The sequence below is a fragment of the Taudactylus pleione genome, unplaced genomic scaffold, assembly GCF_031769625.1.
Source record: "Taudactylus pleione unplaced genomic scaffold, aTauple2 ptg000070l, whole genome shotgun sequence".
Taxonomy (NCBI): domain Eukaryota; kingdom Metazoa; phylum Chordata; class Amphibia; order Anura; family Myobatrachidae; genus Taudactylus; species Taudactylus pleione.
The window spans coordinates 17280629-17305067 of record NW_028284472.1 but is presented as its reverse complement, the minus strand read 5'-3'; the positions used below and the strand labels follow the sequence as shown (position 1 = coordinate 17305067).

General features: G+C 35.6%; 9 non-coding genes across 9 annotated transcripts; all 9 read right to left on the bottom strand.

The window, feature by feature from the left end:
- Positions 1 to 2465: 2465 nt before the first annotated feature.
- On the bottom strand, positions 2466 to 2551 carry TRNAR-UCU (transfer RNA arginine (anticodon UCU)). The gene is given in 2 exon segments: positions 2466 to 2501; positions 2515 to 2551. It is a non-coding gene; the product is annotated as a tRNA-Arg (tRNA).
- A 5245-nt stretch (positions 2552 to 7796) lies between these two features.
- Positions 7797 to 7882, bottom strand: TRNAR-UCU (transfer RNA arginine (anticodon UCU)). The gene is given in 2 exon segments: positions 7797 to 7832; positions 7846 to 7882. It is a non-coding gene; the product is annotated as a tRNA-Arg (tRNA).
- Positions 7883 to 8353: 471 nt separating this feature from the next.
- Positions 8354 to 8439, bottom strand: TRNAR-UCU (transfer RNA arginine (anticodon UCU)). The gene is given in 2 exon segments: positions 8354 to 8389; positions 8403 to 8439. It is a non-coding gene; the product is annotated as a tRNA-Arg (tRNA).
- A 1030-nt stretch (positions 8440 to 9469) lies between these two features.
- On the bottom strand, positions 9470 to 9555 carry TRNAR-UCU (transfer RNA arginine (anticodon UCU)). Its single transcript is given in 2 exon segments — positions 9470 to 9505; positions 9519 to 9555. It is a non-coding gene; the product is annotated as a tRNA-Arg (tRNA).
- A 704-nt stretch (positions 9556 to 10259) lies between these two features.
- Positions 10260 to 10345, bottom strand: TRNAR-UCU (transfer RNA arginine (anticodon UCU)). The gene is given in 2 exon segments: positions 10260 to 10295; positions 10309 to 10345. It is a non-coding gene; the product is annotated as a tRNA-Arg (tRNA).
- Positions 10346 to 16226: 5881 nt separating this feature from the next.
- TRNAR-UCU (transfer RNA arginine (anticodon UCU)) lies at positions 16227 to 16312 on the bottom strand. The gene is given in 2 exon segments: positions 16227 to 16262; positions 16276 to 16312. It is a non-coding gene; the product is annotated as a tRNA-Arg (tRNA).
- A 1030-nt stretch (positions 16313 to 17342) lies between these two features.
- Positions 17343 to 17428, bottom strand: TRNAR-UCU (transfer RNA arginine (anticodon UCU)). Its single transcript is given in 2 exon segments — positions 17343 to 17378; positions 17392 to 17428. It is a non-coding gene; the product is annotated as a tRNA-Arg (tRNA).
- A 1030-nt stretch (positions 17429 to 18458) lies between these two features.
- Positions 18459 to 18544, bottom strand: TRNAR-UCU (transfer RNA arginine (anticodon UCU)). The gene is given in 2 exon segments: positions 18459 to 18494; positions 18508 to 18544. It is a non-coding gene; the product is annotated as a tRNA-Arg (tRNA).
- Positions 18545 to 21806: 3262 nt separating this feature from the next.
- Positions 21807 to 21892, bottom strand: TRNAR-UCU (transfer RNA arginine (anticodon UCU)). The gene is given in 2 exon segments: positions 21807 to 21842; positions 21856 to 21892. It is a non-coding gene; the product is annotated as a tRNA-Arg (tRNA).
- Between the last annotated feature and the right edge of the window lie 2547 nt (positions 21893 to 24439).

Sequence of the window (24439 nt, the reverse complement as noted above, 5' to 3'; positions counted from 1 at the left end):
TTTGCATTTAAAACTAAAGAACGACACTGGTTGGACTTGAACCCACAACCTTTGAATAACTACAACCAACTAGAAGTCCAACGCGCTATCCATTGCGCCACAGAGCCCCTGGCGGTTTCAGCGCTTGGTTCGACTGTAGCACTTGTAAAATACATAGAGTTGCAAGAGAGTGTCAGATATTTACAATAGTTCTCCCGAATGCAAAAACAGCTATATCTGAGTCTTCCTCTTGCTGATATTTGGTGCAAGTCCTATTTTAAGTATGCGGATTTAGTGACATAATTTGTGGTACACAATTAAGGACTGTAGGGAGACATTTTTTTATGATGTTTTAGAATACATACCACTCAATCTGAGCAAGGCTTGTTGAGCAGAGACAAAAATGTTTTCAAAACACCAATTACTGGTTTAAAGGAATCTGAAATTACATTGTAACTTGTGATCTAACTTTGAAAGAGACTTTCCAGTCAAAAAACGATCATTATATTGTTTATGTAGTACTGGTTGAGTCTCCCATATCCAAAATGCTTGGTACCAGGGGTATTTTGGATAATGGAATATTCCGTATTTTGGAATAATTGCATACCATAATGAAATATCTTGGGAATGGGACCCCAATATACTCACAGAATGCATATATGTGTTATATGCACCTTATACACACAGCCTGCAGCTCATTTTATACAATACTTTCCAGTCAATAACCGATCATTATATTGTTTATGTAGTATAAGGATGTCCAATCTCCAATCATATTGTTATGAAAAGTGGAATGTAAATCCTAAATATTTGCATTTAAAACTAAAGAACGACTCTGGTGGGACTCGAACCCACAACCTTTGAATAACTACAACCAACTAGAAGTCCAATGTGCTATCCATCGCCACAGAACCCCAGGCGGTTTAAGCACTTGGTTCAACTGTAGCACTTGTAGAATACATAGAGTGGCAAAGGAGTGTCAGATATTTACAATAGTTCTCCCAAATGCAAAACAGCTATATCTGAGTCTTTCTCTTGCTGATATTTGGTGCAAGTCCTATTTTAAGTATGCGGATTTAGTGACATAATTTGTGGTACACAATTAAGGACTGTAGGGAGACATTTTTTTATGATGTTTTAGAATACATACCACTCAATTTGAGCAAGGCTTGTTGAGTAGAGATAAAAGTGTTTTCAAAACACCAATTACTGGTTTAAAGGAATCTGAAATTACATTGTAACTTGTGATCTAACTTTGAAAGGAACTTTCCAGTCAACAACCGATCATTATATTATTTATGTAGTATAAGGATGTCCAATCATATTGTTATGAAAAGTTGAATCTAATTCCTCAATATTTGCATTTAAAACTAAAGAATGACACTGGTTGGACTTGAACCCACAACCTTTGAATAACTACAACCAACTAGAAGTCCAACGCGCTATCCATTGCGCCACAGAGCCCCTGGCGGTTTCAGCGCTTGGTTCGACTGTAGCACTTGTAAAATACATAGAGTTGCAAGAGAGTGTCAGATATTTACAATAGTTCTCCCGAATGCAAAAACAGCTATATCTGAGTCTTCCTCTTGCTGATATTTGGTGCAAGTCCTATTTTAAGTATGCGGATTTAGTGACATAATTTGTGGTACACAATTAAGGACTGTATGGAGACATTTTTTATGATGTTTTAGAATACATACCCCTCAATCTGAGCAAGGCTAGTTGAGCAGAGACAAAAGTGTTTTCAAAACACCAATTACTGGTTTAAAGGAATCTGAAATTACATTGTAACTTGTGATCTAACTTTGAAAGGAACTTTCCAGTCAACAACCGATCATTATATTATTTATGTAGTATAAGGATGTCCAATCATATTGTTTTGAAAAGTTGAATGTAAATCCTAAATATTTGCATTTAAAACTATAGAATGAATCTGGTGGGACTCGAACCCACAACTTTTGAATAACTACAACCAACTAGAAGTCTAATGCGCTATCCATTGCACCATAGCGCCCCTGGCAGCTTTAGCGCTTGGTTCGACTGTAGCACTTGTAGAATACATAGAGTGGCAAAGGAGTGTCAGATATTTACAATAGTTCTCCCAAATGCAAAAACAGCAATATCTGAGTCTTCCTCTTGCTGATATTTGGTGCAAGTCCTATTTTAAGTATGAGGATTTAGTGACATAATTTGTGGTACACAATTAAGGACTGTAGGGAGACATTTTTTTATGATGTTTTAGAATACATACCACTCAATCTGAGCAAGGCTAGTTGAGTACAGATAAAAGTGTTTTCAAAACACCAATTACTGCTTTTAAGGAATATGAAATTACATTGTAACTTGTGATCTATCTTTGAAAGGAACTTTCCAGTCAACAACCGATCATTATATTGTTTATGTAGTATAAGAATGTCCAATCTCCATTCATATTGTTATGAAAAGTTGAATGTAATTCCTAAATATTTGCATTTAAAACTAAAGAATGACTTTGGTGGGAATCGAACCCACAACCTTTGAATCACTACAACCAACTAGAAGTCCAATGCGCTATCCATTGCGCCACAGAGCCCCTGGCGGTTTTAGCGCTTGGTTCGACTGTAGCACTTGTAGAATACATAGAGTGGCAAAAGAGTGTCAGATATTTTCAATAGTTCTCCCAAATGCAAAAACAGCTATATCTGAGTCTTCCTCTTGCTGATATTTGGTGCAAGTCCTATATTAGGTATGCGGATTTAGTGACATAATTTGTGGTACACAATTAAGGACTGTAGGGAGACATTTTTTTATGATGTTTTAGAATACATACCACTCAATCTGAGCAAGGCTTGTTGAGCAGAGACAAAAATGTTTTCAAAACACCAATTACTGGTTTAAAGGAATCTGAAATTACATTGTAACTTGTGATCTAACTTTGAAAGAGACTTTCCAGTCAAAAAACGATCATTATATTGTTTATGTAGTACTGGTTGCGTCTCCCATATCCAAAATGCTTGGTACCAGGGGTATTTTGGATAATGGAATATTCCGTATTTTGGAATAATTGCATACCATAATGAAATATCTTGGGAATGGGACCCCAATATACTCACAGAATGCATATATGTGTTATATGCACCTTATACACACAGCCTGCAGCTCATTTTATACAATACTTTCCAGTCAATAACCGATCATTATATTGTTTATGTAGTATAAGGATGTCCAATCTCCAATCATATTGTTATGAAAAGTGGAATGTAAATCCTAAATATTTGCATTTAAAACTAAAGAACGACTCTGGTGGGACTCGAACCCACAACCTTTGAATAACTACAACCAACTAGAAGTCCAATGTGCTATCCATCGCCACAGAACCCCAGGCGGTTTAAGCACTTGGTTCAACTGCAGCACTTGTAGAATACATAGAGTGGCAAAGGAGTGTCAGATATTTACAATAGTTCTCCCAAATGCAAAACAGCTATATCTGAGTCTTCCTCTTGCTGATATTTGGTGCAAGTCCTATTTTAAGTATGCGGATTTAGTGACATAATTTGTGGTACACAATTAATGACTGTAGGGAGACATTTTTTTATGATGTTTTAGAATACATACCCCTCAATCTGAGCAAGGCTAGTTGAGTAGAGACAAAAGTGTTTTCAAAACACCAATTACTGGTTTAAAGGAATCTGAAATTACATTGTAACTTGTGATCTAACTTTGAAAGGGACTTTCCAGTCAAAAAGCGATCATTATATTCTTTATGTAGTATAAGAATCTCCAATCTCCAATCATATTGTTATAAAAAGTTGAATGTAAATCCTAAATATTTGCATTTAAAATTAAAGAAAGAATCTGGTGGGACTCGAGCCCACAACTTTTGAATAACTACAACCAACTAGAAGTCTACCATGCTTTCCATTGCACCACAGCGCCCCTGGCAGCTTTAGCGCTTGGTTCGACTGTAGCACTTGTAGAATACATAGAGTGGCAAAGGAGTGTCAGATATTTACAATAGTTCTCCCAAATGCAAAAACAGCTATATCTGAGTCTTCCTCTTGCTGATATTTGGTGCAAGTCCTATTTTAAGTATGCGGATTTAGTGTCATAATTTGTGGTACACAATTAAGGACTGTAGGGAGACATTTTTTTATGATGTTTTAGAATACATACCACTCAATCTGAGAAAGGCTAGTTGAGTAGAGATAAAAGTGTTTTCAAAACACCAATTACTGGTTTTAAGGAATCTGAAATTACATTGTAACTTGTGATCTAACTTTGAAAGGAACTTTCCAGTCAACAACCGATCATTATATTGTTTATGTAGTATAAGGATGTCCAATCTCCAATCATATTGTTATGAAAAGTTGAATGTAAATCCTAAATATTTGCATTTAAAACTAAGGAACGACTCTGGTGGGACTACAACCAACTAGAAGTCCAATGCGCTATCCATTGCGCCACAGAGCCACTGGCGGTTTTAGAGCTTGGTTCGACTGTAGCACTTGTAGAATACATAGAGTGGCAAAAGAGTGTCAGATATTTTCAATAGTTCTCCCAAATGCAAAAACAGCTATATCCGAGTCTTCCTCTTGCTGATATTTGGTGCAAGTCCTATTTTAGGTATGCGGATTTAGTGACATAATTTGTGGTACACAATTAAGGACTGTAGGGAGACATTTTTTTATGATGTTTTAGAATACATACCACTCAATCTGAGCAAGGCTTGTTGAGCAGAGACAAAAATGTTTTCAAAACACCAATTACTGGTTTAAAGGAATCTGAAATTACATTGTAACTTGTGATCTAACTTTGAAAGAGACTTTCCAGTCAAAAAACGATCATTATATTGTTTATGTAGTACTGGTTGAGTCTCCCATATCCAAAATGCTTGGTACCAGGGGTATTTTGGATAATGGAATATTCCGTATTTTGGAATAATTGCATACCATAATGAAATATCTTGGGAATGGGACCCCAATATACTCACAGAATGCATATATGTGTTATATGCACCTTATACACACAGCCTGCAGCTCATTTTATACAATACTTTCCAGTCAATAACCGATCATTATATTGTTTATGTAGTATAAGGATGTCCAATCTCCAATCATATTGTTATGAAAAGTGGAATGTAAATCCTAAATATTTGCATTTAAAACTAAAGAACGACTCTGGTGGGACTCGAACCCACAACCTTTGAATAACTACAACCAACTAGAAGTCCAATGTGCTATCCATCGCCACAGAACCCCAGGCGGTTTAAGCACTTGGTTCAACTGTAGCACTTGTAGAATACATAGAGTGGCAAAGGAGTGTCAGATATTTACAATAGTTCTCCCAAATGCAAAACAGCTATATCTGAGTCTTCCTCTTGCTGATATTTGGTGCAAGTCCTATTTTAAGTATGCGGATTTAGTGACATAATTTGTGGTACACAATTAAGGACTGTAGGGAGACATTTTTTTATGATGTTTTAGAATACATACCACTCAATCTGAGCAAGGCTTGTTGAGTAGAGATAAAAGTGTTTTCAAAACACCAATTACTGGTTTAAAGGAATCTGAAATTACATTGTAACTTGTGATCTAACTTTGAAAGGAACTTTCCAGTCAACAACCGATCATTATATTTATTATGTAGTATAAGGATGTCCAATCATATTGTTATGAAAAGTTGAATCTAATTCCTAAATATTTGCATTTAAAACTAAAGAACGACACTGGTTGGACTCGAACCCACAACCTTTGAATAACTACAACCAACTAGAAGTCCAATGCGCTATCCATTGCGCCACAGAGCCCCTGGTGGTTTTAGTGCTTGGTTCGACTGTAGCACTTGTAAAATACATAGAGTTGCAAGAGAGTGTCAGATATTTACAATAGTTCTCCCAAATGCAAAAACAGCTATATCTGAGTCTTCCTCTTGCTGATATTTGGTGCAAGTCCTATTTTAAGTATGCGGATTTAGTGACATAATTTGTGGTACACAATTAAGGACTGTAGGGAGACATTTTTTTATGATGTTTTAGAATACATACCCCTCAATCTGAGCAAGGCTAGTTGAGTAGAGACAAAAGTGTTTTCAAAACACCAATTACTGGTTTAAAGGAATCTGAAATTACATTGTAACTTGTGATCTAACTTTGAAAGGGACTTTCCAGTCAAAAAATGATCATTATATTGTTTATGTAGTACTGGTTGAGTCTCCCATATCCAAAATGCTTGGTACCAGGGGTATTTTGGATAATGGAATATTCCGTATTTTGGAATAATTGCATTTCATAATGAAATACCTTGGGAATGGGACCCCAATATACACACAGAATGCATATATGTGTTATATGCACCTTATACACACAGCCTGCAGCTCATTTTATACAATATTTTCAATAATTTTGTGGCTCAAGCAATGTTTGTGTACATACATGAAATAAACTAATGTTGCATTTACACCCTATACACACAACCTGAAGGTAATTTTATACCATATTTTTAATAATTTGTGCCTTAGACAAAGTTTTTGTACATTGAACCATCAAAAATCAAAGGTTTTATTATCTCAGTCAAGCCAAAATTATTCCGTAATTTGGAATATTCCGTATTTCGGAATATTTGGATATGGGAGACTCAACCTGTATAAGGATGTCCAATCTCCAATCATATTGTTATGAAAAGTTGAATGTAAATCCTAAATATTTGCATTTAAAATTAAAGAATGAATCTGGTGGGACTCGAGCCCACAACTTTTGAATAACTACAACCAACTAGAAGTCTAACGCGCTTTCCATTGCACCACAACGCCGCTGGCAGCTTTAGCGCTTGGTTCGACTGTAGCACTTGTAGAATGCATAGAGTGGCAAAGGAGTGTCAGATATTTACAATAGTTCTCCCAAATGCAAAAACAGCTATATCTGAGTCTTCCTCTTGCTGATATTTGGTGCAAGTCCTATTTTAAGTATGCGGATTTAGTGACATAATTTGTGGTACACAATTAAGGACTGTAGGGAGACATTTTTTTATGATGTTTTAGAATACATACCACTCAATCTGAGAAAGGCTAGTTGAGTAGAGATAAAAGTGTTTTCAAAACACCAATTACTGGTTTTAAGGAATCTGAAATTACATTGTAACTTGTGATCTAACTTTGAAAGGAACTTTCCAGTCAACAACCGATCATTATATTGTTTATGTAGTATAAGGATGTCCAATCTCCAATCATATTGTTATGAAAAGTTGAGTGCAATTCCAAAATATTTACTTTTAAAACTAAAGAATGACTCTGTTGAGACGCGAACCCACAACCTTTGAACAACTACAACCAACTAGAAGCCCTATGCACTATCCATTGTGCCACAGAGGACCCTGGAGGTTTTAGCTCTTTGTTCGACTGTAGCACTTGTAGAATACATAGAGTGGCAAAAGAGTGTCAGATATTTACAATAGTTCTCCCAAATGCAAAAACAGCTATATCTGAGTCTTCCTCTTGCTGATATTTGGTGCAAGTCTTATTTTAAGTATGCGGATTTATTGACATAATTTGTGGTACACAATTAAGGACTGTAGGGAGACATTTTTTTATGATGTTTTAGAATACATACCACTCAATCTGTGCAAGGCTAGTTGAGAAGAGACAAAAGTGTTTTCAAAACACCAATTACTGGTTTAAAGGAATCTGAAATTACATTGTAACTTGTAATCTAACTTTGAAAGGGACTTTCCAGTTAATAACCGATCATTATATTGTTTATGTAGTATAAGGATGTCCAATCTCCAATCATATTGTTATGAAAAGTTGAATGTAAATCGTAAATATTTGCATTTAAAACTAAAGAATGACTCTGGTGGGACTTGAACCCACAACCTTTGAATAACTACAACCAACTAGAAGTCCAATGCACTATCCATTGAGCCACAGAGCCCCTGGCAGTTTTCGAGCTTGGTTCGACTGTAGCTCTTGTAGAATACATAGAGTGGCAAAAGAGTGTCAGATATTTACAATAGTTCTCCCAAATGCAAAAACAGCTATATCTGAGTCTTCCTCTTGCTGATATTTGGTGCAAGTCCTATTTTAAGTATGCAGATTTAGTGACATAATTTGTGGTACACAATTAAGGAATGTAGGGAGACATTTTTTTATGATGTTTTAGAATACATACAACTCAATCTGAGCAAGGCTAGTTGAGAAGAGACAAAATGTTTTCAAAACACCAATTACTGGTTTAAAGGAATCTGAAATTACTTTGTAACTTGTAATCTAACTTTGAAAGGGACTTTCCAGTTAATAACCGATCATTATATTATTTATGTATTATAAGGATGTCCAATCTCCAATCATATTGTTATGAAAAGTTGAATGTAAATCCTAAATATTTGCATTTAAAACTAAAGAACGACTCTGGTGGGACTCGAACCCACAACCTTTGAATAACTACAACCAACTAGAAATCCAATGCGCTATCCATTGCGCCACAGAGCCACTGGCTGTTTTCGCGCTTGGTTCGACTGTAGCACTTGTAGAATACATAGAGTGGCAAAGGAGTGTCAGATATTTACAATAGTTCTCCCAAATGCAAAAACAGCTATATCTGAGTCTTCCTCTTGCTGATATTTGGTGCAAGTCCTATTTTAAGTATGCGGATTTAGTGACATAATTTGTGGTACACAATTAATGACTGTAGGGAGACATTTTTTTATGATGTTTTAGAATACATACCCCTCAATCTGAGCAAGGCTAGTTGAGTAGAGACAAAAGTGTTTTCAAAACACCAATTACTGGTTTAAAGGAATCTGAAATTACATTGTAACTTGTGATCTAACTTTGAAAGGGACTTTCCAGTCAAAAAGCGATCATTATATTCTTTATGTAGTATAAGAATCTCCAATCTCCAATCATATTGTTATAAAAAGTTGAATGTAAATCCTAAATATTTGCATTTAAAATTAAAGAAAGAATCTAGTGGGACTCGAGCCCACAACTTTTGAATAACTACAACCAACTAGAAGTCTACCATGCTTTCCATTGCACCACAGCGCCCCTGGCAGCTTTAGCGTTTGGTTCGACTGTAGCACTTGTAGAATACATAGAGTGGCAAAGGAGTGTCAGATATTTACAATAGTTCTCCCAAATGCAAAAACAGCTATATCTGAGTCTTCCTCTTGCTGATATTTGGTGCAAGTCCTATTTTAAGTATGCGGATTTAGTGTCATAATTTGTGGTACACAATTAAGGACTGTAGGGAGACATTTTTTTATGATGTTTTAGAATACATACCACTCAATCTGAGAAAGGCTAGTTGAGTAGAGATAAAAGTGTTTTCAAAACACCAATTACTGGTTTTAAGGAATCTGAAATTACATTGTAACTTGTGATCTAACTTTGAAAGGAACTTTCCAGTCAACAACCGATCATTATATTGTTTATGTAGTATAAGGATGTCCAATCTCCAATCATATTGTTATGAAAAGTTGAATGTAAATCCTAAATATTTGCATTTAAAACTAAGGAACGACTCTGGTGGGACTTGAACCCACAACCTTTGAATAACTACAACCAACTAGAAGTCCAATGCGCTATCCATTGCGCCACAGAGCCACTGGCGGTTTTAGAGCTTGGTTCGACTGTAGCACTTGTAGAATACATAGAGTGGCAAAAGAGTGTCAGATATTTTCAATAGTTCTCCCAAATGCAAAAACAGCTATATCTGAGTCTTCCTCTTGCTGATATTTGGTGCAAGTCCTATTTTAGGTATGCGGATTTAGTGACATAATTTGTGGTACACAATTAAGGACTGTAGGGAGACATTTTTTTATGATGTTTTAGAATACATACCACTCAATCTGAGCAAGGCTTGTTGAGCAGAGACAAAAATGTTTTCAAAACACCAATTACTGGTTTAAAGGAATCTGAAATTACATTGTAACTTGTGATCTAACTTTGAAAGAGACTTTCCAGTCAAAAAACGATCATTATATTGTTTATGTAGTACTGGTTGAGTCTCCCATATCCAAAATGCTTGGTACCAGGGGTATTTTGGATAATGGAATATTCCGTATTTTGGAATAATTGCATACCATAATTAAAAATTTCTTGGGAATGGGACCCCAATATACTCACAGAATGCATATATGTGTTATATGCACCTTATACACACAGCCTGCAGCTCATTTTATACAATACTTTCCAGTCAATAACCGATCATTATATTGTTTATGTAGTATAAGGATGTCCAATCTCCAATCATATTGTTATGAAAAGTGGAATGTAAATCCTAAATATTTGCATTTAAAACTAAAGAACGACTCTGGTGGGACTCGAACCCACAACCTTTGAATAACTACAACCAACTAGAAGTCCAATGTGCTATCCATTGCGCCACAGAGCCCCTGGCGGTTTTAGCGCTTGGTTCGACTGTAGCACTTGTAAAATACATAGAGTTGCAAGAGAGTGTCAGATATTTACAATAGTTCTCCCAAATGCAAAAACAGCTATATCTGAGTCTTCCTCTTGCTGATATTTGGTGCAAGTCCTATTTTAAGTATGCGGATTTAGTGACATAATTTGTGGTACACAATTAAGGACTGTAGGGAGACATTTTTTTATGATGTTTTAGAATACATACCCCTCAATCTGAGCAAGGCTAGTTGAGTAGAGACAAAAGTGTTTTCAAAACACCAATTACTGGTTTAAAGGAATCTGAAATTACATTGTAACTTGTGATCTAACTTTGAAAGGGACTTTCCAGTCAAAAAATGATCATTATATTGTTTATGTAGTACTGGTTGAGTCTCCCATATCCAAAATGCTTGGTACCAGGGGTATTTTGGATAATGGAATATTCCGTATTTTGGAATAATTGCATATCATAATGAAATATCTTGGGAATGGGACCCCAATATACACACAGAATGCATATATGTGTTATATGCACCTTATACACACAGCCTGCAGCTCATTTTATACAATATTTTCAATAATTTTGTGGCTCAAGCAATGTTTGTGTACATACATGAAATAAACTAATGTTGCATTTACACCCTATACACACAACCTGAAGGTAATTTTATACCATATTTTTAATAATTTGTGCCTTAGACAAAGTTTTTGTACATTGAACCATCAAAAATCAAAGGTTTTATTATCTCAGTCAAGCCAAAATTATTCCGTAATTTGGAATATTCCGTATTTCGGAATATTTGGATATGGGAAACTCAACCTGTATAAGGATGTCCAATCTCCAATCATATTGTTATGAAAAGTTGAATGTAAATCCTAAATATTTGCATTTAAAATTAAAGAATGAATCTGGTGGGACTCGAGCCCACAACTTTTGAATAACTACAACCAACTAGAAGTCTAACGCGCTTTCCATTGCACCACAACGCCGCTGGCAGCTTTAGCGCTTGGTTCGACTGTAGCACTTGTAGAATACATAGAGTGGCAAAGGAGTGTCAGATATTTACAATAGTTCTCCCAAATGCAAAAACAGCTATATCTGAGTCTTCCTCTTGCTGATATTTGGTGCAAGTCCTATTTTAAGTATGCGGATTTAGTGACATAATTTGTGGTACACAATTAAGGACTGTAGGGAGACATTTTTTTATGATGTTTTAGAATACATACCACTCAATCTGAGAAAGGCTAGTTGAGTAGAGATAAAAGTGTTTTCAAAACACCAATTACTGGTTTTAAGGAATCTGAAATTACATTGTAACTTGTGATCTAACTTTGAAAGGAACTTTCCAGTCAACAACCGATCATTATATTGTTTATGTAGTATAAGGATGTCCAATCTCCAATCATATTGTTATGAAAAGTTGAATGTAATTCCAAAATATTTGCATTTAAAACTAAAGAATGACTCTGGAGGGACGCAAACCCACAACCTTTGAATAACTACAACCAACTAGAAGTTCTATGCACTATCCATTGTGCCACAGAGGACCCTGGAGGTTTTAGCTCTTGGTTCGACTGTAGCACTTGTAGAATACATAGAGTGGCAAAAGAGTGGCAGATATTTACAATAGTTCTCCCAAATGCAAAAACAGCTATATCTGAGTCTTCCTCTTGCTGATATTTGGTGCAAGTCTTATTTTAAGTATGCGGATTTAGTGACATAATTTGTGGTACACAATTAAGGACTGTAGGGAAACATTTTTTTATGATGTTTTAGAATACATACCACTCAATATGAGCAAGGCTAGTTGAGAAGAGACAAAAGTGTTTTCAAAACACCAATTACTGGTTTAAAGGAATCTGAAATTACATTGTAACTTGTAATCTAACTTTGAAAGGGACTTTCCAGTTAATAACCGATCATTATATTGTTTATGTAGTATAAGGATGTCCAATCTCCAATCATATTGTTATGGAAAGTTGAATGTAAATCCTAAATATTTGCATTTAAAACTAAAGAACAACTCTGGTGGGACTCGAACCCACAACCTTTGAATAACTACAACCAACTAGAAGTCCAATGCGCTATCCATTTAGCCACAGAGCCCCTGGCAATTTTCGAGCTTGGTTCGACTGTAGCACTTGTAGAATACATAGAGTGGCAAAAGAGTGTCAGATATTTACAATAGTTCTCCCAAATGCAAAAACAGCTATATCTGAGTCTTCCTCTTGCTGATATTTGGTGCAAGTCCTATTTTAAGTATGCAGATTTAGTGACATAATTTGTGGTACACAATTAAGAAATGTAGGGAGACATTTTTTTATGATGTTTTAGAATACATACCACTCAATCTGAGCAAGGCTAGTTGAGAAGAGACAAAATGTTTTCAAAACACCAATTACTGGTTTAAAGGAATCTGAAATTACTTTGTAACTTGTAATCTAACTTTGAAAGGGACTTTCCAGTTAATAACCGATCATTATATTGTTTATGTATTATAAGGATGTCCAATCTCCAATCATATTGTTATGAAAAGTTGAATGTAAATCCTAAATATTTGCATTTAAAATTAAAGAATGGATCTGGTGGGACTCGAGCCCACAACTTTCGAATAACTACAACCAACTAAAAGTCCAATGCGCTATCCATTGCGCCACAGAGCCCCTGGCGGTTTTAGCACTTGGTTCGACTGTAGCACTTGTAAAATACATAGAGTGGCAAGAGTGTGTCAGATATTTACAATAGTTCTCCCAAATGCAAAAACAGCTATATCTGAGTCTTCCTCTTGCTGATATTTGGTGCAAGTCCTATTTTAAGTATGCGGATTTAGTGACATAATTTGTGGTACACAATTAAGGACTGTAGGGAGACATTTTTTTATGATGTTTTAGAATACATACCACTCAATCTGAGCAAGGCTAGTTGAGTGGAGACAAAAGTGTTTTCAAAACACCAATTACTGGTTTAAAGGAATCTGAAATTACATTGTAACTTGTGATCTAACTTTGAAAGGGACTTTCCAGTCAAAAAATGATCATTATATTGTTTATGTAGTACTGGTTGAGTCTCCCATATCCAAAATGCTTGGTACCAGGGGTATTTTGGATAATGGAATATTCCGTATTTTGGAATAATTGCATATCATAATGAAATATCTTGGGAATGGGACCCCAATATACACACAGAATGCATATATGTGTTATATGCACCTTATACACACAGCCTGCAGCTCATTTTATACAATATTTTCAATAATTTTGTGGCTCAAGCAATGTTTGTGTACATACATGAAATAAACTAATGTTGCATTTACACCCTATACACACAACCTGAAGGTAATTTTATACCATATTTTTAATAATTTGTGCCTTAGACAAAGTTTTTGTACATTGAACCATCAAAAATCAAAGGTTTTATTATCTCAGTCAAGCCAAAATTATTCCGTAATTTGGAATATTCCGTATTTCGGAATATTTGGATATGGGAGACTCAGCCTGTATAAGGATGTCCAATCTCCAATCATATTGTTATGAAAAGTTGAAAGTAAATCCTAAATATTTGCATTTAAAATTAAAGAATGAATCTGGTGGGACTCGAGCCCACAACTTTTGAATAACTACAACCAACTAGAAGTCTAACGCGCTTTCCATTGCACCACAACGCCCCTGGCAGCTTTAGCGCTTGGTTCGACTGTAGCACTTGTAGAATACATAGAGTGGCAAAGGAGTGTCAGATATTTACAATAGTTCTCCCAAATGCAAAAACAGCTATATCTGAGTCTTCCTCTTGCTGATATTTGGTGCAAGTCCTATTTTAAGTATGCGGATTTAGTGACATAATTTGTGGTACACAATTAAGGACTGTAGGGAGACATTTTTTTATGATGTTTTAGAATACATACCACTCAATCTGAGAAAGGCTAGTTGAGTAGAGATAAAAGTGTTTTCAAAACACCAATTACTGGTTTTAAGGAATCTGAAATTACATTGTAACTTGTGATCTAACTTTGAAAGGAACTTTCCAGTCAACAACCGATCATTATATTGTTTATGTAGTATAAGGATGTCCAATCTCCAATCATATTGTTATGAAAAGTTGAGTGCAATTCCAAAATATTTACATTTAAAACTAAAGAATGACTCTGGTGAGATGCGAACCCACAACCTTTGAATAACTACAACCACCTAGAAGCCCTATGCACTGTCCATTGTGCCACAGAGGACCCTGGAGGTTTTAGCTCTTTGTTCGACTGTAGCACTTGTAGAATACATAGAGTGGCAAAAGAGTGTCAGATATTTACAATAGTTCTCCCAAATGCAAAAACAGCTATATCTGAGTCTTCCTCTTGCTGATATTTGGTGCAAGTCTTATTTTAAGTATGCAGATTTATTGACATAATTTGTGGTACACAATTAAGGACTGTAGGGAGACATTTTTTTATGATGTTTTAGAATACATACCACTCAATCTGTGCAAGGCTAGTTGAGAAGAGACAAAAGTGTTTTCAAAACACCAATTACTGGTTTAAAGGAATCTGAAATTACATTGTAACTTGTAATCTAACTTTGAAAGGGACTTTCCAGTTAATAACCGATCATTATATTGTTTATGTAGTATAAGGATGTCCAATCTCCAATCATATTGTTATGAAAAGTTGAATGTAAATCGTAAATATTTGCATTTAAAACTAAAGAACAACTCTGGTGGGACTCGAACCCACAACCTTTGAATAACTACAACCAACTAGAAGTCAAATGCACTATCCATTGAGCCACAGAGCCCCTGGCAGTTTTCGAGCTTGGTTCGACTGTAGCACTTGTAGAATACATAGAGTGGCAAAAGAGTGTCAGATATTTACAATAGTTCTCCCAAATGCAAAAACAGCTATATCTGAGTCTTCCTCTTGCTGATATTTGGTGCAAGTCCTATTTTAAGTATGCAGATTTAGTGACATAATTTGTGGTACACAATTAAGGAATATTGTTATGAAAAGTTGAATGTAAATCCTAAATATTTGCATTTAAAATTAAAGAATGGATCTGGTGGGACTCGAGCCCACAATTTTCGAATAACTACAACCAACTAAAAGTCCAATGCGCTATCCATTGCGCAACAGAGCCCCTGGCGGTTTTAGCACTTGGTTCGACTGTAGCACTTGTAAAATACATAGAGTGGCAAGAGTGTGTCAGATATTTACAATAGTTCTCCCAAATGCAAAAACAGCTATATCTGAGTCTTTCTCTTGCTGATATTTGGTGCAAGTCCTATTTTAAGTATGCGGATTTAGTGACATAATTTGTGGTACACAATTAAGGACTGTAGGGAGACATTTTTTTATGATGTTTTAGAATACATACCACTCAATCTGAGCAAGGCTAGTTGAGTGCCACAGAGGACCCTGGAGGTTTTAGCTCTTTGTTCGACTGTAGCACTTGTAGAATACATAGAGTGGCAAAAGAGTGTCAGATATTTACAATAGTTCTCCCAAATGCAAAAACAGCTATATCTGAGTATTCCTCTTGCTGATATTTGGTGCAAGTCTTATTTTAAGTATGCGGATTTATTGACATAATTTGTGGTACACAATTAAGGACTGTAGGGAGACATTTTTTTATGATGTTTTAGAATACATACCACTCAATCTGTGCAAGGCTAGTTGAGAAGAGACAAAAGTGTTTTCAAAACACCAATTACTGGTTTAAAGGAATCTGAAATTACTTTGTAACTTGTAATCTAACTTTGAAAGGGACTTTCCAGTTAATAAACGATCATTATATTATTTATGTATTATAAGGATGTCCAATCTCCAATCATATTGTTATGAAAAGTTGAATGTAAATCCTAAATATTTGCATTTAAAACTAAAGAACGACTCTGATGGGACTCGAACCCACAACCTTTGAATAACTACAACCAACTAGAAATCCAATGCGCTATCCATTGCGCCACAGAGCCACTGGCTGTTTTCGCGCTTGGTTCGACTGTAGCACTTGTAGAATACATAGAGTGGCAAAGGAGTGTCAGATATTTACAATAGTTCTCCCAAATGCAAAAACAGCTATATCTGAGTCTTCCTCTTGCTGATATTTGGTGCAAGTCCTATTTTAAGTATGCGGATTTAGTGACATAATTTGTGGTACACAATTAAGGACTGTAGGGAGACATTTTTTTATGATGTTTTAGAATACATACCCCTCAATCTGAGCAAGGCTAGTTGAGTAGAGACAAAAGTGTTTTCAAAACACCAATTACTGGTTTAAAGGAATCTGAAATTACATTGTAACTTGTGATCTAACTTTGAAAGGGACTTTCCAGTCAAAAAGCGATCATTATATTCTTTATGTAGTATAAGAATCTCCAATCTCCAATCATATTGTTATAAAAAGTTGAATGTAAATCCTAAATATTTGCATTTAAAATTAAAGAAAGAATCTGGTGGGACTCGAGCCCACAACTTTTGAATAACTACAACCAACTAGAAGTCTACCATGCTTTCCATTGCACCACAGCGCCCCTGGCAGCTTTAGCGCTTGGTTCGACTGTAGCACTTGTAGAATACATAGAGTGGCAAAGGAGTGTCAGATATTTACAATAGTTCTCCCAAATGCAAAAACAGCTATATCTGAGTCTTCCTCTTGCTGATATTTGGTGCAAGTCCTATTTTAAGTATGCGGATTTAGTGTCATAATTTGTGGTACACAATTAAGGACTGTAGGGAGACATTTTTTTATGATGTTTTAGAATACATACCACTCAATCTGAGAAAGGCTAGTTGAGTAGAGATAAAAGTGTTTTCAAAACACCAATTACTGGTTTTAAGGAATCTGAAATTACATTGTAACTTGTGATCTAACTTTGAAAGGAACTTTCCAGTCAACAACCGATCATTATATTGTTTATGTAGTATAAGGATGTCCAATCTCCAATCATATTGTTATGAAAAGTTCAATGTAAATCCTAAATATTTGCATTTAAAACTAAGGAACGACTCTGGTGGGACTTGAACCCACAACCTTTGAATAACTACAACCAACTAGAAGTCCAATGCGCTATCCATTGCGCCACAGAGCCACTGGCGGTTTTAGAGCTTGGTTCGACTGTAGCACTTGTAGAATACATAGAGTGGCAAAGGAGTGTCAGATATTTACAATAGTTCTCCCAAATGCAAAAACAGCTATATCTGAGTCTTCCTCTTGCTGATATTTGGTGCAAGTCCTATTTTAAGAAAGCGGATTTAGTGTCATAATTTGTGGTACACAATTAATGACAGTAGGGAGACATTTTTTATGATGTTTTAGAATACATATCCCTCAATCTGAGCAAGGCTAGTTGAGTAGAGACAAAAGTGTTTTCAAAACACCAATTACTGATTTTAAGGAATCTGAAATTACATTGTAACTTGTGATCTAACTTTGAAAGGAACTTTCCAGTCAACAACCGATCATTATATTGTTTATGTAGTATAAGGATGTCCAATCTCCAATCATATTGTTATGAAAAGTTGAATGTAATTCCAAAATATTTGCATTTAAAAATAAAGAATGACTCTGGTGAGACGCGAACCCACAACCTTTGAATAACTACAACCAACTAGAAGTCCTATGCACTATCCATTGTGCCAAAGAGGACCCTTGAGGTTTTAGCTCTTGGTTCGACTGTAGCACTTGTAGAATACATAGAGTGGCAAAAGAGTGTCAGATATTTACAATAGTTCTCCCAAATGCAAAAACAGCTATATCTGAGTCTTCCTCTTGCTGATATTTGGTGCAAGTCTTATTTTAAGTATGCGGATTTAGTGACATAATTTGTGGTACACAATTAAGGACTGTAGGGAGACATTTTTTTATGATGTTTTAGAATACATACCACTCAATCTGTGCAAGGCTAGTTGAGAAGAGACAAAAGTGTTTTCAAAACACCAATTACTGGTTTAAAGGAATCTGAAATTACATTGTAACTTGTAATCTAACTTTGAAAGGGACTTTCCAGTTAATAACCGATCATTATATTGTTTATGTAGTATAAGGATGTCCAATCTCCAATCATATTGTTATGAAAAGTTGAATGTAAATCCTAAATATTTGCATTTAAAACTAAAGAACGACTCTCGTGGGACTCGAACCCACAACCTTTGAATAACTACAACCAACTAGAAGTCCAATGCGCTATCCATTGAGCCACAGAGCCCCTGGCAGTTTTTGAGCTTGGTTCGACTGTAGCACTTGTAGAATACATAGAGTGGCAAAAGAGTGTCAGATATTTACAATAGTTCTCCCAAATGCAAAAACAGCTATATCTGAGTCTTCCTCTTGCTGATATTTGGTGCAAGTCCTATTTTAAGTATGCAGATTTAGTGACATAATTTGTGGTACACAATTAAGGAATATAGGGAGACATTTTTTTATGATGTTTTAGAATACATACCCCTCAATCTGAGCAAGGCTAGTTGAGTAGAGACAAAAGTGTTTTCAAAACACCAATTACTGGTTTAAAGGAATCTGAAATTACATTGTAACTTGTGATCTAACTTTGAAAGGGACTTTCCAGTCAAAAAGCGATCATTATATTGTTTATGTAGTATAAGAATCTCCAATCTCCAATCATATTGTTATAAAAAGTTGAATGTAAATCCTCAATATTTGCATTTAAAATTAAAGAATGAATCTGGTGGGACTCGAGCCCACAACTTTCGAATAACTACAACCAACTAGAAGTCTAACGCGCTTTCCATTGCACCACAGTGCCCCTGGCAGCTTTAGCGCTTGGTTCGACTGTAGCACTTGTAGAATACATACAGTGGCAAAGGAGTGTCAGATATTTACAATAGTTCTCCCAAATGCAAAAACAGCTATATCTGAGTCTTCCTCTTGCTGATATTTGGTGCAAGTCCTATTTTAAGTATGCGGATTTAGTGTCATAATTTGTGGTACACAATTAAGGACTGTAGGGAGACATTTTTTTATGATGTTTTAGAATACATACCCCTCAATCTGAGCAAGGCTAGTTGAGTAGAGACAAAAGTGTTTTCAAAACACCAATTACTGGTTTAAAGGAATCTGAAATTACATTGTAACTTGTGATCTAACTTTGAAAGGGACTTTCCAGTCAAAAAGCGATCATTATATTGTTTATGTAGTATAAGAATCTCCAATCTCCAATCATATTGTTATAAAAAGTTGAATGTAAATCCTAAATATTTGCATTTAAAATTAAAGAATGAATCTGGTGGGACTCGAGCCCACAACTTTCGAATAACTACAACCAACTAGAAGTCTAACGCGCTTTCCATTGCACCACAGCGCCCCTGGCAGCTTTCGAGCTTGGTTCGACTGTAGCACTTGTAGAATACATAGAGTGGCAAAAGAGTGTCAGATATTTACAATAGTTCTCCCAAATGCAAAAACAGCTATATCTGAGTCTTCCTCTTGCTGATATTTGGTGCAAGTCCTATTTTAAGTATGCGGATTTAGTGACATAATTTGTGGTACACAATTAATGACTGTAGGGAGTCATTTTTTTATGATGTTTTAGAATACATACCCCTCAATCTGAGCAAGGCTAGTTGAGTAGAGACAAAAGTGTTTTCAAAACACCAATTACTGGTTTAAAAGAATCTGAAATTACATTGTAACTTGTGATCTAACTTTGAAAGGGACTTTCCAGTCAAAAAGCGATCATTATATTGTTTATGTAGTATAAGGATGTCCAATCTCCAATCATATTGTTATGAAAAGTTGAATGTAAATCCTAAATATTTGCATTTAAAACTAAAGAACGACTGTGGTGGGACTTGAAGCCACAGCCTTTGAATAACTACAACCAACTAGAAGTCCAATGCGCTATCCATTGAGCCACAGAGCCCCTGGCAGTTTTCGCACATGGTTCGACTGTAGCACTTGTAGAATACATAGAGTGGCAAAGGAGTGTCAGATATTTACAATAGTTCTCCCAAATGCAAAAACAGCTATATCTGAGTCTTCCTCTTGCTGATATTTGGTGCAAGTCCTATTTTAAGAAAGCGGATTTAGTGACATAATTTGTGGTACACAATTAATGACAGTAGGGAGACATTTTTTTATGATGTTTTAGAATACATACCCCTCAATCTGAGCAAGGCTAGTTGAGTAGAGACAAAAGTGTTTTCAAAACACCAATTACTGGTTTAAAGGCATCTGAAATTACATTGTAACTTGTGATCTAACTTTGAAAGGGACTTTCCAGTCAAAAAGCGATCATTATATTGTTTATGTAGTATAAGAATCTCCAATCTCCAATCATATTGTTATAAAAAGTTGAATGTAAATCCTAAATATTTGCATTTAAAATTAAAGAATGAATCTGGTGGGACTCGAGCCCACAACTTTCGAATAACTACAACCAACTAGAAGTCTAACGCGCTTTCCATTGCACCACAGCGCCCCTGGCAGCTTTAGCGCTTGGTTTGACTGTAGCACTTGTAGAATACATAGAGTGGCAAAGGAGTGTCAGATATTTACAATAGTTCTCCCAAATGCAAAAACAGCTATATCTGAGTCTTCCTCTTGCTGATATTTGGTGCAAGTCCTATTTTAAGTATGCGGATTTAGAGACATAATTTGTGGTACACAATTAAGGACTGTAGGGAGACATTTTTTTATGATGTTTTAGAATACATACCACTCAATCTGAGAAAGGCTAGTTGAGTAGAGATAAAAGTGTTTTCAAAACACTAATAACGGGTTTAAAGGAATCTGAAATTACATTGTAACTTGTGATCTAACTTTGAAAGGGACTTTCCAGCCAACAACCGATCATTATATTGTTTATGTAGTATAAGGATGTCCAATCTCCAATCATATTGTTATGAAAAGTTGAATGTAAATCCTAAATATTTGCATTTAAAACTAAAGAGCGACCCTGGTGGGACTTGAAACCACAGCCTTTGAATAACTACAACCAACTAGAAGTCCAATGCGCTATCCATTGAGCCACAGAGCCCCTGGCAGTTTTCGAGCTTGGTTCGACGGCAGCACTTGTAGAATACATAGAGTGGCAAAAGAGTGTCAGATATTTACAATAGTTCTCCCAAATGCAAAAACAGCTATATCTGAGTCTTCCTCTTGCTGATATTTGGTGCAAGTCCTATTTTAAGTATGCGGATTTAGTGACATAATTTGTGGTACACAATTAATGACTGTAGGGAGTCATTTTTTTATGATGTTTTAGAATACATTCCCCTCAATCTGAGCAAGGCTAGTTGAGTAGAGACAAAAGTGTTTTCAAAACACCAATTACTGGTTTAAAAGAATCTGAAATTACATTGTAACTTGTGATCTAACTTTGAAAGGGACTTTCCAGTCAAAAAGCGATCATTATATTGTTTATGTAGTATAAGGATGTCCAATCTCCAATCATATTGTTATGAAAAGTGGAATGTAGTTCCTAAATATTTGCATTTAAAACTAAAGAACAACTCTGGTGGGACTCGAACCCACAACCTTTGAATAACTACAACCAACTAGAAGTCCAATGCGCTATCCATTGCGCCACAGAGCCACTGGTGGTTTTAGAGCTTGGTTCGACTGTAGCACTTGTAGAATACATAGAGTGGCAAAGGAGTGTCAGATATTTACAATAGTTCTCCCAAATGCAAAAACAGCTATATCTGAGTCTTCCTCTTGCTGATATTTGGTGCAAGTCCTATTTTAAGAAAGCAGATTTAGTGACATAATTTGTGGTACACAATTAATGACAGTAGGGAGACATTTTTTTATGATGTTTTAGAATACATACCCCTCAATCTGAGCAAGGCTAGTTGAGTAGAGATAAAAGTGTTTTCAAAACACCAATTACGGGTTTAAAGGAATCTGAAATTACATTGTAACTTGTGATCTAACTTTGAAAGGGACTTTCCAGTCAACAACCGATCATTATATTGTTTATGTAGTATAAGGATGTCCAATCTCCAATCATATTGTTATGAAAAGTTGAATGTAAATCCTAAATATTTGCATTTAAAACTAAAGAGCGACCCTGGTGGGACTTGAAACCACAGCCTTTGAACAACTACAACCAACTAGAAGTCCAATGCGCTATCCATTGAGCCACAGAGACCCTGGCAGTTTTCGAGCTTGGTTCGACGGCAGCACTTGTAGAATACATAGAGTGGCAAAAGAGTGTCAGATATTTACAATAGTTCTCCCAAATGCAAAAACAGCTATATCTGAGTCTTCCTCTTGCTGATATTTGGTGCAAGTCCTATTTTAAGTATGCGGATTTAGTGACATAATTTGTGGTACACAATTAATGACTGTAGGGAGTCATTTTTTTATGATGTTTTAGAATACGTTCCCCTCAATCTGAGCAAGGCTAGTTGAGTAGAAACAAAAGTGTTTTCAAAACACCAATTACTGGTTTAAAAGAATCTGAAATTACATTGTAACTTGTGATCTAACTTTGAAAGGGACTTTCCAGTCAAAAAGCGATCATTATATTGTTTATGTAGTATAAGAATCTCCAATCTCCAATCATATTGTTATAAAAAGTTGAATGTAAATCCTAAATATTTGCATTTAAAATTAAAGAATGAATCTGGTGGGGCTCGAGCCCACAACTTTTGAATAACTACAACCAACTAGAAGTCTAACGCGCTTTCCATTGCACCACAGCGCCCCTGGCAGCTTTAGCGCTTGGTTCGACTGTAGCACTTGTAGAATACATAGAGTGGCAAAAGAGTGTCAGATATTTACAATAGGTCTCCCAAATGCAAAAACAGCTATATCTGAGTCTTCCTCTTGCTGATATTTGGTGCAAGTCCTATTTTAAGTATGCGGATTTAGTGTCATAATTTGTGGTACACAATTAAGGACTGTAGGGAGACATTTTTTTATGATGTTTTAGAATACATACCACTCAATCTGAGAAAGGCTAGTTGAGTAGAGATAAAAGTGTTTTCAAAACACCATTTACGGGTTTAAAGGAATCTGAAATTACATTGTAACTTGTGATCTAACTTTGAAACGGACTTTCCAGTCAACAACCGATCATTATATTGTTTATGTAGTATAAGGATGTCCAATCTCCAATCTCCAATCATATTGTTATGAAAAGTTGAATGTAAATCCTAAATATTTGCATTTAAAACTAAAGAACGACTCTGGTGGGACTTGAAGCCACAACCTTTGAATAACTACAACCAACTAGAAGTCCAATGCGCTATCCATTGAGCCACAGAGCCCCTGGCAGTTTTCGAACATGGTTCGACTGTAGCACTTGTAGAATACATAGAGTGGCAAAGGAGTGTCAGATATTTACAATAGTTCTCCCAAATGCAAAAACAGCTATATCTGAGTCTTCCTCTTGCTGATATTTGGTGCAAGTCCTATTTTAAGAAAGCGGATTTAGTGACATAATTTGTGGTACACAATTAATGACAGTAGGGAGACATTTTTTTATGATGTTTTAGAATACATACCCCTCAATCTGAGCAAGGCTAGTTGAGTAGAGACAAAAGTGTTTTCAAAACACCAATTACTGGTTTAAAGGCATCTGAAATTACATTGTAACTTGTGATCTAACTTTGAAAGGGACTTTCCAGTCAAAAAGCGATCATTATATTGTTTATGTAGTATAAGAATCTCCAATCTCCAATCATATTGTTATAAAAAGTTGAATGTAAATCCTAAATATTTGCATTTAAAATTAAAGAATGAATCTGGTGGGACTCGAGCCCACAACTTTCGAATAACTACAACCAACTAGAAGTCTAACGCGCTTTCCATTGCACCACAGCGCCCCTGGCAGCTTTAGCGCTTGGTTTGACTGTAGCACTTGTAGAATACATAGAGTGGCAAAGGAGTGTCAGATATTTACAATAGTTCTCCCAAATGCAAAAACGGCTATATCTGAGTCTTCCTCTTGCTGATATTTGGTGCAAGTCCTATTTTAAGTATGCGGATTTAGAGACATAATTTGTGGTACACAATTAAGGACTGTAGGGAGACATTTTTTTATGATGTTTTAGAATACATACCACTCAATCTGAGAAAGGCTAGTTGAGTAGAGATAAAAGTGTTTTCAAAACACTAATAACGGGTTTAAAGG